General features: G+C 44.4%; 1 protein-coding gene across 2 annotated transcripts in view; it reads left to right on the top strand.

Moving 5' to 3' along the window:
• Window positions 1–806: 806 nt before the first annotated feature.
• Smad4 (SMAD family member 4) overlaps window positions 807–9,872 on the top strand; it is a 53,536-nt gene continuing 44,470 nt past the window's right edge. The window contains exon 1 of one of the 2 annotated variants that reach the window (XM_021214723.2): window positions 807–1,170. The gene's annotated coding sequence lies outside the window, so the exon portion shown is untranslated. The remainder of the gene's footprint in view (window positions 1,171–9,872) is intronic. The other variant, XM_029547189.1, reaches the window with a different exon arrangement.

Genomic DNA, 9,872 nt, shown 5'->3' with positions numbered 1-9,872 from the left:
TAAAATTATACAAGAAAGTAGTACAAAGTCAAAATCAAAGACGGGCCTTTTGCCACCAAATGCACCACCCTTTGACTTTTGCGGTGGGACGGACCCAGGGCTTTGTATATGGACAACAAATTTTGAATTGTCCCTTTATGTTGTCCTGAAAGTTTTAGATATCGGGCCACTTAAGTAATGGGAGATAGTTTTGACTTGTTTTGAAGGTGTGAAATTCTGAAACTGAGCTTCATATCCCAGCCTGCACAACCTATTTAGCAGGTGTACACTAAACAAGTCTTGAAGGTCGCCTACAACTCGAAATTCCCGCCTCTTTCCCAACTGCTCACGTTTGGCCACCCCGGGCTAGGCCCTGGAATGTGTGACTCCTTGACTGTCGCGCGCTTAACCTTTTGGAGCGGGTGTGATGAAAGGGACAGAGACCCGCTCCGAAGTAAACTGCTACAAACACCCGCACTCGGTCCGGCTGTGTCCACCAAGGTCTTCAAAAGCCAACCCAAGCCCGCACGCCTGCCCATCGCTCATCCCGAGCTGTCCCACGCTGCTTGGGTACTCTGTGAACGACACTCCGTGTCTGAAGATCGCCCCTGCGAAAAGGCGACACCCCTCCCGCGCCGCCGCCGCCGCTCGCACTCAGCCGGAGCCTCCGGGCTGGCCGCGGGCGCCTGCGCACTGGGACCCTCCCGGCTCTGGGCGAGAGGCGGGGGCAGCGGGGAGAAGGGAGCGCTGCGGGAGGGGCGCGGGGGAGGGAAGGGCCAAACCCTGAAATTACCCGGATGTGGTCTCCGCGCGCGCATGCTCAGTGTCCTTCCGACAAGTTGGCAGCAACAACACGGCCCTGCTCGTCGTCGCCGCTGCGGTAACGGAGCGGCTCGGGTGGCGGAGCCCGTGTTCGCGCCCGGCCGCCCGGCCGCCCGCCGTCCTCGGGAGGCCCTTCCGGCGCCGCGCTCCGCTGCGCGGCCATCCCCGGGGCGGGAGCGCGTGACCGGAGCCGGCGCCCGCGAGCGAGGCCCCCCGCGGCGGGGCGGCTCCGGAGCTCCAGCGGCCCGGCCGGCGCGGTCCGCGGCACTGCGCGGCGCGGCGGGGAGAGGGGGCCCGCCTGGGCCGGACGCCGCTGGCGGGGCCCGGGAAGCGACGGCGAGGCGAGGCGCGGTGCGGCGCGGAGCCCAGGTAACGCGCGGTCCTCCCCTGCCCGGGCCTCGGCGCCCGCGCTTCCCCGCCCCGGGGCGGGTTCCCGCGGCGGCCGGCGCGAGCGTGGGCCCGGCGGGGCTCGGGTGGGTCGCCCCCGCGCGCCCGGGACTCCGCGTGCCCGCGCGTGGCTCCCGGGCCCCAACTCCGCTGGCAGTTAGGCGAGCCCGCTGTCCCGGGAACTCGGGCGCCGGTCTCTGTCCGTGCCGCCGCTCTTTGTTGTTCGGGAGGAGTTTGGCCGCGGCCCGGGCCGTCGCGTCGGGCCGGCCGGAGTGCGTTGTGCCCGGCGTGCCCCGGGTCGGGTCCTCGTGCCTTCCCCCCAGCAAGTGTTTGTTTTCTCTTTGTCCCCACTTTCTCTTCCTGGTTGTGTGCTCTGAGTTTACGTTTGTAGCTTTGATTTGTTTACTTTTTGGGTATTGTGGGTGATGGCGGCGTGCGGGAGACACTCTTAGCGCCTAACTGAACCACCCTCCCCTAATAAAACGTGTCTCCTAATAAAAGGCGTAGTTTATTTTATTGTTAGGGCTACATGCACAGAGCGTGAAATTGGTGGAGGGTGGAGGGCGTTGGCTTCAGCACCCCAAACTGCTGTTATGATTTCTCAAGCCAGCTTTTCAAAGACAAGGGCGTGTTTACTTAACTTGAAAGGTTCCTTTGCCAGAGGTTTTAAAAAGCCCTGTTTATTGATAGCTCCTCCCCACAGCCCCACCCCACAAAACCTGGAGTAAACCTAATTTTTAAAGTTGGTTTTCAGGTAATTCATTTTAGAATTTATCAGTGTCTTCAGTTTTTGATAACTTAAGGTGGGATTGTCACTTACTTAGAAATAAAGTAACGAGATAAAGAGGGAGTTATTTTAAGCACCTTGAATTCGTGTTCTGCAGGCTTGTAATCTCGCTTAATTTTTTAACAATCGTTGAATTTTGCCAGATTTAGCATCCTTTTCCTCACAGTAGCAGCTTGAGACTTTGAACGTTTTAAGAATCAGGTTCAGGACTTTGTGCTGACAAAAACCGTGTGGAATCTTAACTGAATGTACAGAAATCTATAAATTCCACAAAGCAATTAGATTTCAAGCGCCGCATTTGAATAGTTTTTATTATAGATTTTACACACTTACCTTGCATTCAGGGCATGAGGTGCTTGCAGTTGAAATGTATGTAGCATAGGCTACTCAGAGAAGTAACTTCTCCCTGCTGTAGGCTCTGTCTCTTGGATATATCTGGTAGGAGTAGCACATGTTATTTCAGAGTGTAAATGATTGCTTGAATATTTTTTAAAATACAGTTTCTCCCTAATGCTTTGTTCAGTGTACTGTCATGAGTCTCTAGGGCTTCCTGCTCCTCTCTTCAACTCCTGACCAACCCTGTCTCTCAGCTTCTCCAGAGCTGGAATACAAAATTGCGACACGATATGCTCAGGAGTGTTTTCTTCAGTGACCTGGTTACAGACATGCACAGAGGCAGACGAATACCCATAGCCTGAAGCAGCTTCAGACCTCGATGTGATGAATTGTGTAGGCTTCAATTGCTGGAAGTAAATCCTTTCCAAAGAGAATTGACATAACGGTTTTTAGTTTTTTGTGACTGTCTTAAGACAGGTGGCTTTTTTCTTTGCTTTCTAGGCTTTTGAGTGAGTATGCATTAAAGAGGTATTACGTATTTTTGTTTTTGAAAAAGTAGTTGACACTTTTGGACTAAATGCTTCCACTGTAAATCTTTTAAGTTGGGAAGAATTAAAATCGTGTTTACAGAATTAAGGAAAATTTGTGCTAAGGAAGTCAGTGCAGTAATTTGGAATATGTTTTATATGGACCTGAACTTTCCTGATGGCTCTGCTCTTGAAATAATGATATGAGTTGTACAGATCTTGCTTTCTTTAAGGTCTCTTTCATGTATGCTACATGTTAATTCAAGTATTTCTATTTGTAAGTTTTGTCTCTGGATTCTCTGCTTCACATATATGGGGGAGGGGCTGTATTAATAGTGGAATAGTAAATTACTTTATGCAGACCCCCCCCTTAGAACCTTTTTTTTTTTTTCCCCCGATTGAGCCAGAGTTATAGTAACATTGGCACACGCTATTTCTAATTGAGCTGTGCATAGCTGGGGCCTGTACCAGGGCAGTTGCTGCTGCAGAGTCTGCAGAGTTGGTTACATCTAAAGTGCATATTTGGGCTTCTTTAAAATTTGATCACTAGATGAGAGCATTATCCTTTTTTTTTTTTTTTTTTTTTATGAAATATTACCTATTTCAGTTCTATTTTGTCCCCCATCTAGTTGATGCCTAGGTTTTTGTTTTTGTTTTCATTTTTGATCCACCCAGAATGAGTGTCTCTTTCTAAACAGCTTTCTCAGTGCTTCCTTGTATGGTTGGATACCCTGACTCCCCACTGTGCTGCTGTGTTAAGGCCATGAGAAAGACTGACTCAGGTGATCCTCAGTTATGGACACAGCTAGCCCTTCTAAAGGCTGCCATTGTCTCTGTGCTAAGCGGAAGCTGAAGTTAGGGCAGAGTGGCACATTTAGTACAGCTTTCTCAGATTGCTTAGTTCTTTTCCCCATCTGTTGATTAAGATTCACTTAAGGTAGACATTCAGATAACTGATAAATATGTATAGATAGCATGCATATGAGCTACTTCTGTTATGATACTGTAATATCCTCAGCTCATGCTAATGAGTCACATTTAGAGTTGTTGGATTTTTTTTCCCCTTTATTTTAAAACGTGTAATTTTGGTAATGGAAAAATTGGCTGAATACCAGCTTCTCAGAAACAAGATATTTTAGATTGTGTCACCTTGACACTACTACATGATGTAGCTGGCATCCAGGAAAATTTATTTGGAATATGAAATAGATGACTAGAAGAGCTAAGGATGAGCATGGTCCTTGCTTATGTAAAACTAGACTGCAGGTGCTCAGGTGCTGAGGTTGCTAAGGTCCATAGGTCAGACACCTACTAGAAACAGCTGTATTTGTGTCAGTCAGTTTGATGTTGATTGTCTTTTACAACACAACTGCTTTTTATTCATATTTTAAATAAGATTTGTTTTCCTGGTTTAGAAAACTTGTTATCATATGGGATTGATTTTTATTTACTTTTTATTGGCTCTAGCCCCTTCTGTTGCTAGGGATAGAACTTAGGTCCTCATGAATGCCAGGCAAGTTCTGCCACAGAGCCATGGCCTCCCAGCTCTTTCTACTACTTCTTTTCAATCCCAGGGTTTAAGGGCAATGATTTCAGTCTTGTTTGAACATTGAAGTTTATTGGAGAGCTTTACAAAACACTGATGCCTGACTCCTGCCCACAGAAATTTTGATTTAGTTGGACTGGGCTGTGTAGCCAGCTTAGAAACCACAGTAGTTGAGCCTTGGGGTCCTCATCTTTTAAGCTGGTTAGTCGTTTTACATTCTTTTCTCTCTCTTTTTTATTTGTTTAGGGGACAGGGTCCTATGATGTAGATGTGGCTAGCCTTGAACTTTGGGCAATAACAGGCCTGTGATATCTTTTTTTTTTTAAAGGTTTATTTTATTTATTAAATGTAAGTACCCTGTAGCTATCTTCAGACACCAGAAGAGGGAATCAGGTCTTGTTATAGATTAGATGGTTGTGAGCCACCATGTGGTTGCTGGGATTTGAACTCAGGACCTCTGGAAGAGCAGTCAGTGCTCTTAACTGCTGAGCCATCTCTCCAGCCCCAGGCCTGTGATAATTTGCTCAGTTCAGCTTTATGTTCTTGTTAATGCAGTGATATATTCATGCAAAAGTAACCATTGCAACTCTGACTTAGTGGGTCATTCTTCCTCTCTTGCCTACCTCCCCTTCCTGTCCCCCTTACTTTATTTTCAAATTATTTGTATTGTTTAGTAACAAATTTTAGGATACTTATGATAATGAAATTGGTCTCTAAATTAACATTTAAATTCCCAATAGGATTTGGTTTCTTTTTTTAAAGATTTATTTCTATTAATTAAAAAAAATACCCAATGTATATGGATTTTTGCCTGCTTGTATGACTTCACCACTTGTGTACCTGGTATGGGGCGGGGGGTAAGGAGAGGGGCTGTGGATCCCCTGAAATTGGAGTTACAGATGGTGGTGAGCCACCACATAGGTTCTGGGACTTGAATCCATGTCCTGGAAGTACATCCAGTGGTTTTTTAACCTTTGAGCCATATCTCCAGCCCCGTATTAGTTTTTAGCTACACATATGTGTGTGTATCTTTGCAGGTGACTAAGAAGGCCACATGCTCAAGGTGGATGCTAGGAACCAAACTCCAGTCTCTGCAGAAGGGACAGTCTGTGCTCCTGTCTAGTCAGTTCTTCAGCTCTGGAATTTGGTTGTGTTAAGGGATTAGTCTGCTTGGAAGTGATTAAGTTTTCTAAACCATGACTTCACTGGCCTTTTAGAAGAAAGTTGCATTCATTAACCCTGTACAGTTGGGGGTTTGATTTATGTATTGTGAGAAAGTTGCTCAACTAGCCCAACTAGCCCAACTAGTTGGCAGTTCTGTAGGGAGATCCTCTGGGTATATGTTCTCTTTTACTAAGGTTTTTGAAGTGATTAAAGGTAGGGCCTTACCCATGGTTAGATTAGTACTGTGCCACTGAGCAACTAACCCTCTCTTAGATGTTGAACCTGAAGTCCCAGCAGAGTGCTGGTCTATAAAGTCATCTGCACCTCTGGGCTTTGGAAGAATGATTTATACAAATATAACTGTTTTTGTCCTGTAATTCCATCACATGTGGCAAAACATGCATGCACGTGCCCACACTTCAGAATGGGAGTGGAGTGGAGGAAGCATGGCAATCACTATTAGGAAATAAAGCCCCCTTGATTGTGAAGGTTTGGTTATTTATACTGCTTATTCTGATTTCTTTATACCTTTTGATCATCAGTACTTTTGAGTGTTTTGTTCAGAATTTACCAAATTCTAATTTACATGTTTGAATGCATCTTTTATTATTAAACAGAAAAGACTTGTGATAAACGCTCTCCTTGTAGGGCCTGACTTTTGTAAATGTGGATGAATGTACACAGCTTGAGCTTTCTCTGCTTAAGTGTGTGTTATATGTGTGCTTGTGCTTGTATGTTTGTGTGTGTGTATGTATGTTTTGCCACAGGGCCTTGAATTTCAGATCGTCTTCCCTTGGCCTCTTGAGTAATGGGGTTACATATTTGTGCCCACACCTGCCTTCAAAATACATTCATAAATGCAGAACTGAATTAAGGGTACTTATTAATGATAACTACAGACTAGTTAATCCCAGAGAAGCTAGTTAATAGGTGCACAGTCATTGTATCCGTTGAATCATTTGGTGGAAGGATGACAGAACTAATGCTTAATTAGCCAACTGAAGCCAGGAGTTGTTAACATGATCTACATAGTGAGTTCTAAGATAGTCTGGGCTACGGTTTGACCCTGTGTCAAAACAGTAACAAATGAACAAACACGTAAAATATTCTGTAAGGAAATGGTTCAGAATTTGGAAATCTGAATAACTCAGTGAACCCGTGTTTTCCTAGGTTACCAGTTCCCAAGGTTATAAATACATCCAGAGTAAGATGGAGAGATTCATTTTTGTAAGTCACTGAAAGCATCTGATGCTATAGACCCTATGTAGATCAGGTGAAGACGAGTGTGATGGTGCAGTCTTCAGTCCATCATTCCAGGGCAGAAGCAAGAGGAGCTCTTGAGTTCCAAGCCAGCCAAGGCTTCACATTGAAATGCTTTTTCAAAGTAAACCAAAAACAAAAGTGGTAAACTTTAAGTTGAAAGAATAATTTTATGTGTGTAGTTACTGAAATGATGTTGGTAATTATTTTTAGAAGCCACTTTATTATTACTCTTAAATTAGGTCTATTTATTCGTGGTGTTATAATTTGTTTTACTGTGCTTTTGGTGACGTGTGAAGAGAAGCCTGTGAATTAGACCAGGGCATTGTAGAACTGACAGTTCTTTACTGTAGGCTTTCACCTGCGGTAGCAACTTGGCGCTTCTGTGGAGTAAGACTCAGCCCTCGCCCAGTTGCCAGGTATTAAAACTCAACTTCATTTCCAATCTTTTAAAACAGCAATTTCCAAAATATGCTTTGTAGACTTCTGGGAAGCCCCACGCTCCTTTTATTAAGGAGGTCATAAGCTCAAAATAATTTTCATAGTAGGGCGGAGACATTATTTGGTCTTCTCTGTGTCCACTTGCACTGTGGCACAGAGCAGCAGTGGGTAGAGCAGAAGCTTCTTGGCATGAATTCAAACTGTGTGCTTTTCACAGCCGGGTTGAGCATTTGGAAAAAAAAAATCGCAGTTTCACTTAGGAGTGCCCGTGGTGAAGAAGTAAACAAACAGTTTTAGCTTTTAAATAGTCTATATTTTGTGTGATTAACTAGGAAGTGCGTCTGAATCGTTTGTGCAGGCTCAGGTGTACTGCTCATGTCTAGGAACACTGCTTACAGGCCTGCTGGCTGCTCGCTGCTTCTCGATGGGGCATCGTCCTCATCTTCCCTGCACAGAAGAGCAGAATCCCTGTAGCTAGACTGCAGCCCTTTAGACCTGGCTGTTGGTGACAGGAACGGCACAGTCAGGAAAGTGACTGAGCTGTCAGAGAAAAATGTCAGTCTTTCAAGTGAAAATGAGAGTTCTGGAAAACTTGGTTCTGTCTACACTAGTTAGCTGTTTTTTTGTTGTTGTTGTTGTTGTTGTTGTTTTGTTTTGTTTTTTGCCATACAAATAATTTTTTTTCATTTTCTATTTCAAAATTCACTACAGATATTACACTTTTTAAACAATTTTTTATTAGATTCTTTCTTCATTTACAATTCAAATGCTATTCCAAGGTATCCCTTATACCCTCCCCCGACCCTGCTCTCCAACCCACCCACTCCCACTTCCTGGCCCTGGTATTCCCCTGTATTGGGGCATATCTTTGCAAGACCAAGGGCCTCTCCTCCCAATGACGGCCGATTAGGCCATCTTCTGCTACATATGCAGCTAGAGACACGAGCTCAGGGGGTACTGGTTAGTTCATATTGCTGATCCACCTATAGGATTAGAGACCCCTTCAGCTCCTTGGGTACTTTCTCTAGCTCCTCCACTGGGGGCCATGTATTACACTATTTTTAATGGTGATTCATCTGTATTTGATTTGGGAATAATACATTGGGCAGGGGACACAAAATATCTCACAATAGGACTAGGAGATCTGGAAAATAAGGGGAGTTGTGGCTTACGATCATGCTAGCTCTAACACAGGACATATTTCATTCTGATAAGGGAAGAACTGAAGCAACGCCAGATCTCTTAGCAACCTTCCCTCAGCATCTCAACTACTCCCTCCACGTTCCCTCAAATAATCTAAGACCTCTTGTCTTCTGTAGGTAAGGTCTCATTGACTCTGATTTTGATGAGATTACTTCTTGAACACAGCTTCCTTTCTCTACAAGGGACCAGGACTTGAGTGTCACACTGCTGAAAATTGGCCAGTATCCTCCAAGCCCTCTCCATTGTGAATCCTATGAGGTAGAAACCACCTATTCCAGTGTTTGCTCTCCATAACTCAAGTTTGCTCTCCATAACGCCAGGAACTCTCAGGTGCACACATTCTATGCCAGAGACCAGTTCCTTGCCTGCTCAATGATTTTAGTTAGCTGTTTTTTAATACTTAAAAGATTTTCTGGTGAGAGTGTTGGTAATTTTTAAGGAATGTAGTTTTTAAAAAATACATGAAAGCTGAGCATGGTTGTTGTGCCTGTAATCCTAGCCTGTGGGAAGTGGAGGCAAGAAGCTCGTGGCCAGGCTGGTTGACATAGTGAGTTCTAAGACAGCCCCTGTCAAAACAACAACAAATGAACAAACAAAATATTCTGTAAGGAAACAGTTCAGCATTTAGAAATCTGAATAACTCAATGAACCTGTGTTTTCCTAGGTTACCAGTTCCCAAGGTTATAAATCTATCCAGAGTAAGATGGAGAGATTGATTTTCATATGGGCCTCACGTGGAAGCCAGAGGTTGTCCTGGGTGCTGTTGGTCAGTACTAGTCCACTTTGCTTTTGTTTTCTTGAGTTTGCCGTTGTTTTAGTACTCAGCTCCAGAGAGCTGTCTGGTTTTACTTCCCAGCATGGCCATCTCGCTCAGCTTTGCTTTTTCTTTTCTTTTTTCTTTTTTCTTTTTTCTTTTTTCTTTTTTCTTTTTCCCCTCCCCCCTCCCCCTCCCCTTTTTTTCCTGTCATGGGTTTAGGGGATCAAATTCATGTCTCATGCTTGTTCCCTGACTGAGCTACTTCCCTTAGCCCCAGCCCAGTGGGTTTCTATACAAGCCAAGAGTCTTCAGAATTCATGTTCCACTTCATAACCTTAACTGAGCTCCATTTGCTAAGTTTTGGCATTGAATAAAAGATGGATATCCATTATTATCTGAGAGGGATATTAAAGTATTCTTACTAATTATACATATATCTGTGTCACATTTTCTTCCTGCACTTTAAAATCCACAGCAGATTGAATGCTAAAGAAGGTAGAATCCAGCTGTTATCTGTTAATCTACACAGTAAAAATATTTGCACAGATATAAAATAGTGTCATTCTTTTTTGTTTGTTTGTTTATTTGTTTGTTTTTCGAGACAGGGTTTCTCTGTGTAGCCCTGGTTGTCCTAGAACTCACTCTGTAGACCAGGCTAGCCTC

Source organism: Mus pahari, chromosome 15 (genome assembly GCF_900095145.1).
Source record: "Mus pahari chromosome 15, PAHARI_EIJ_v1.1, whole genome shotgun sequence".
In the NCBI taxonomy this organism is placed as follows: domain Eukaryota; kingdom Metazoa; phylum Chordata; class Mammalia; order Rodentia; family Muridae; genus Mus; species Mus pahari.
Note: the sequence above shows the minus strand (reverse complement) of the source record. Positions and strands in the feature narration are given on the sequence as shown.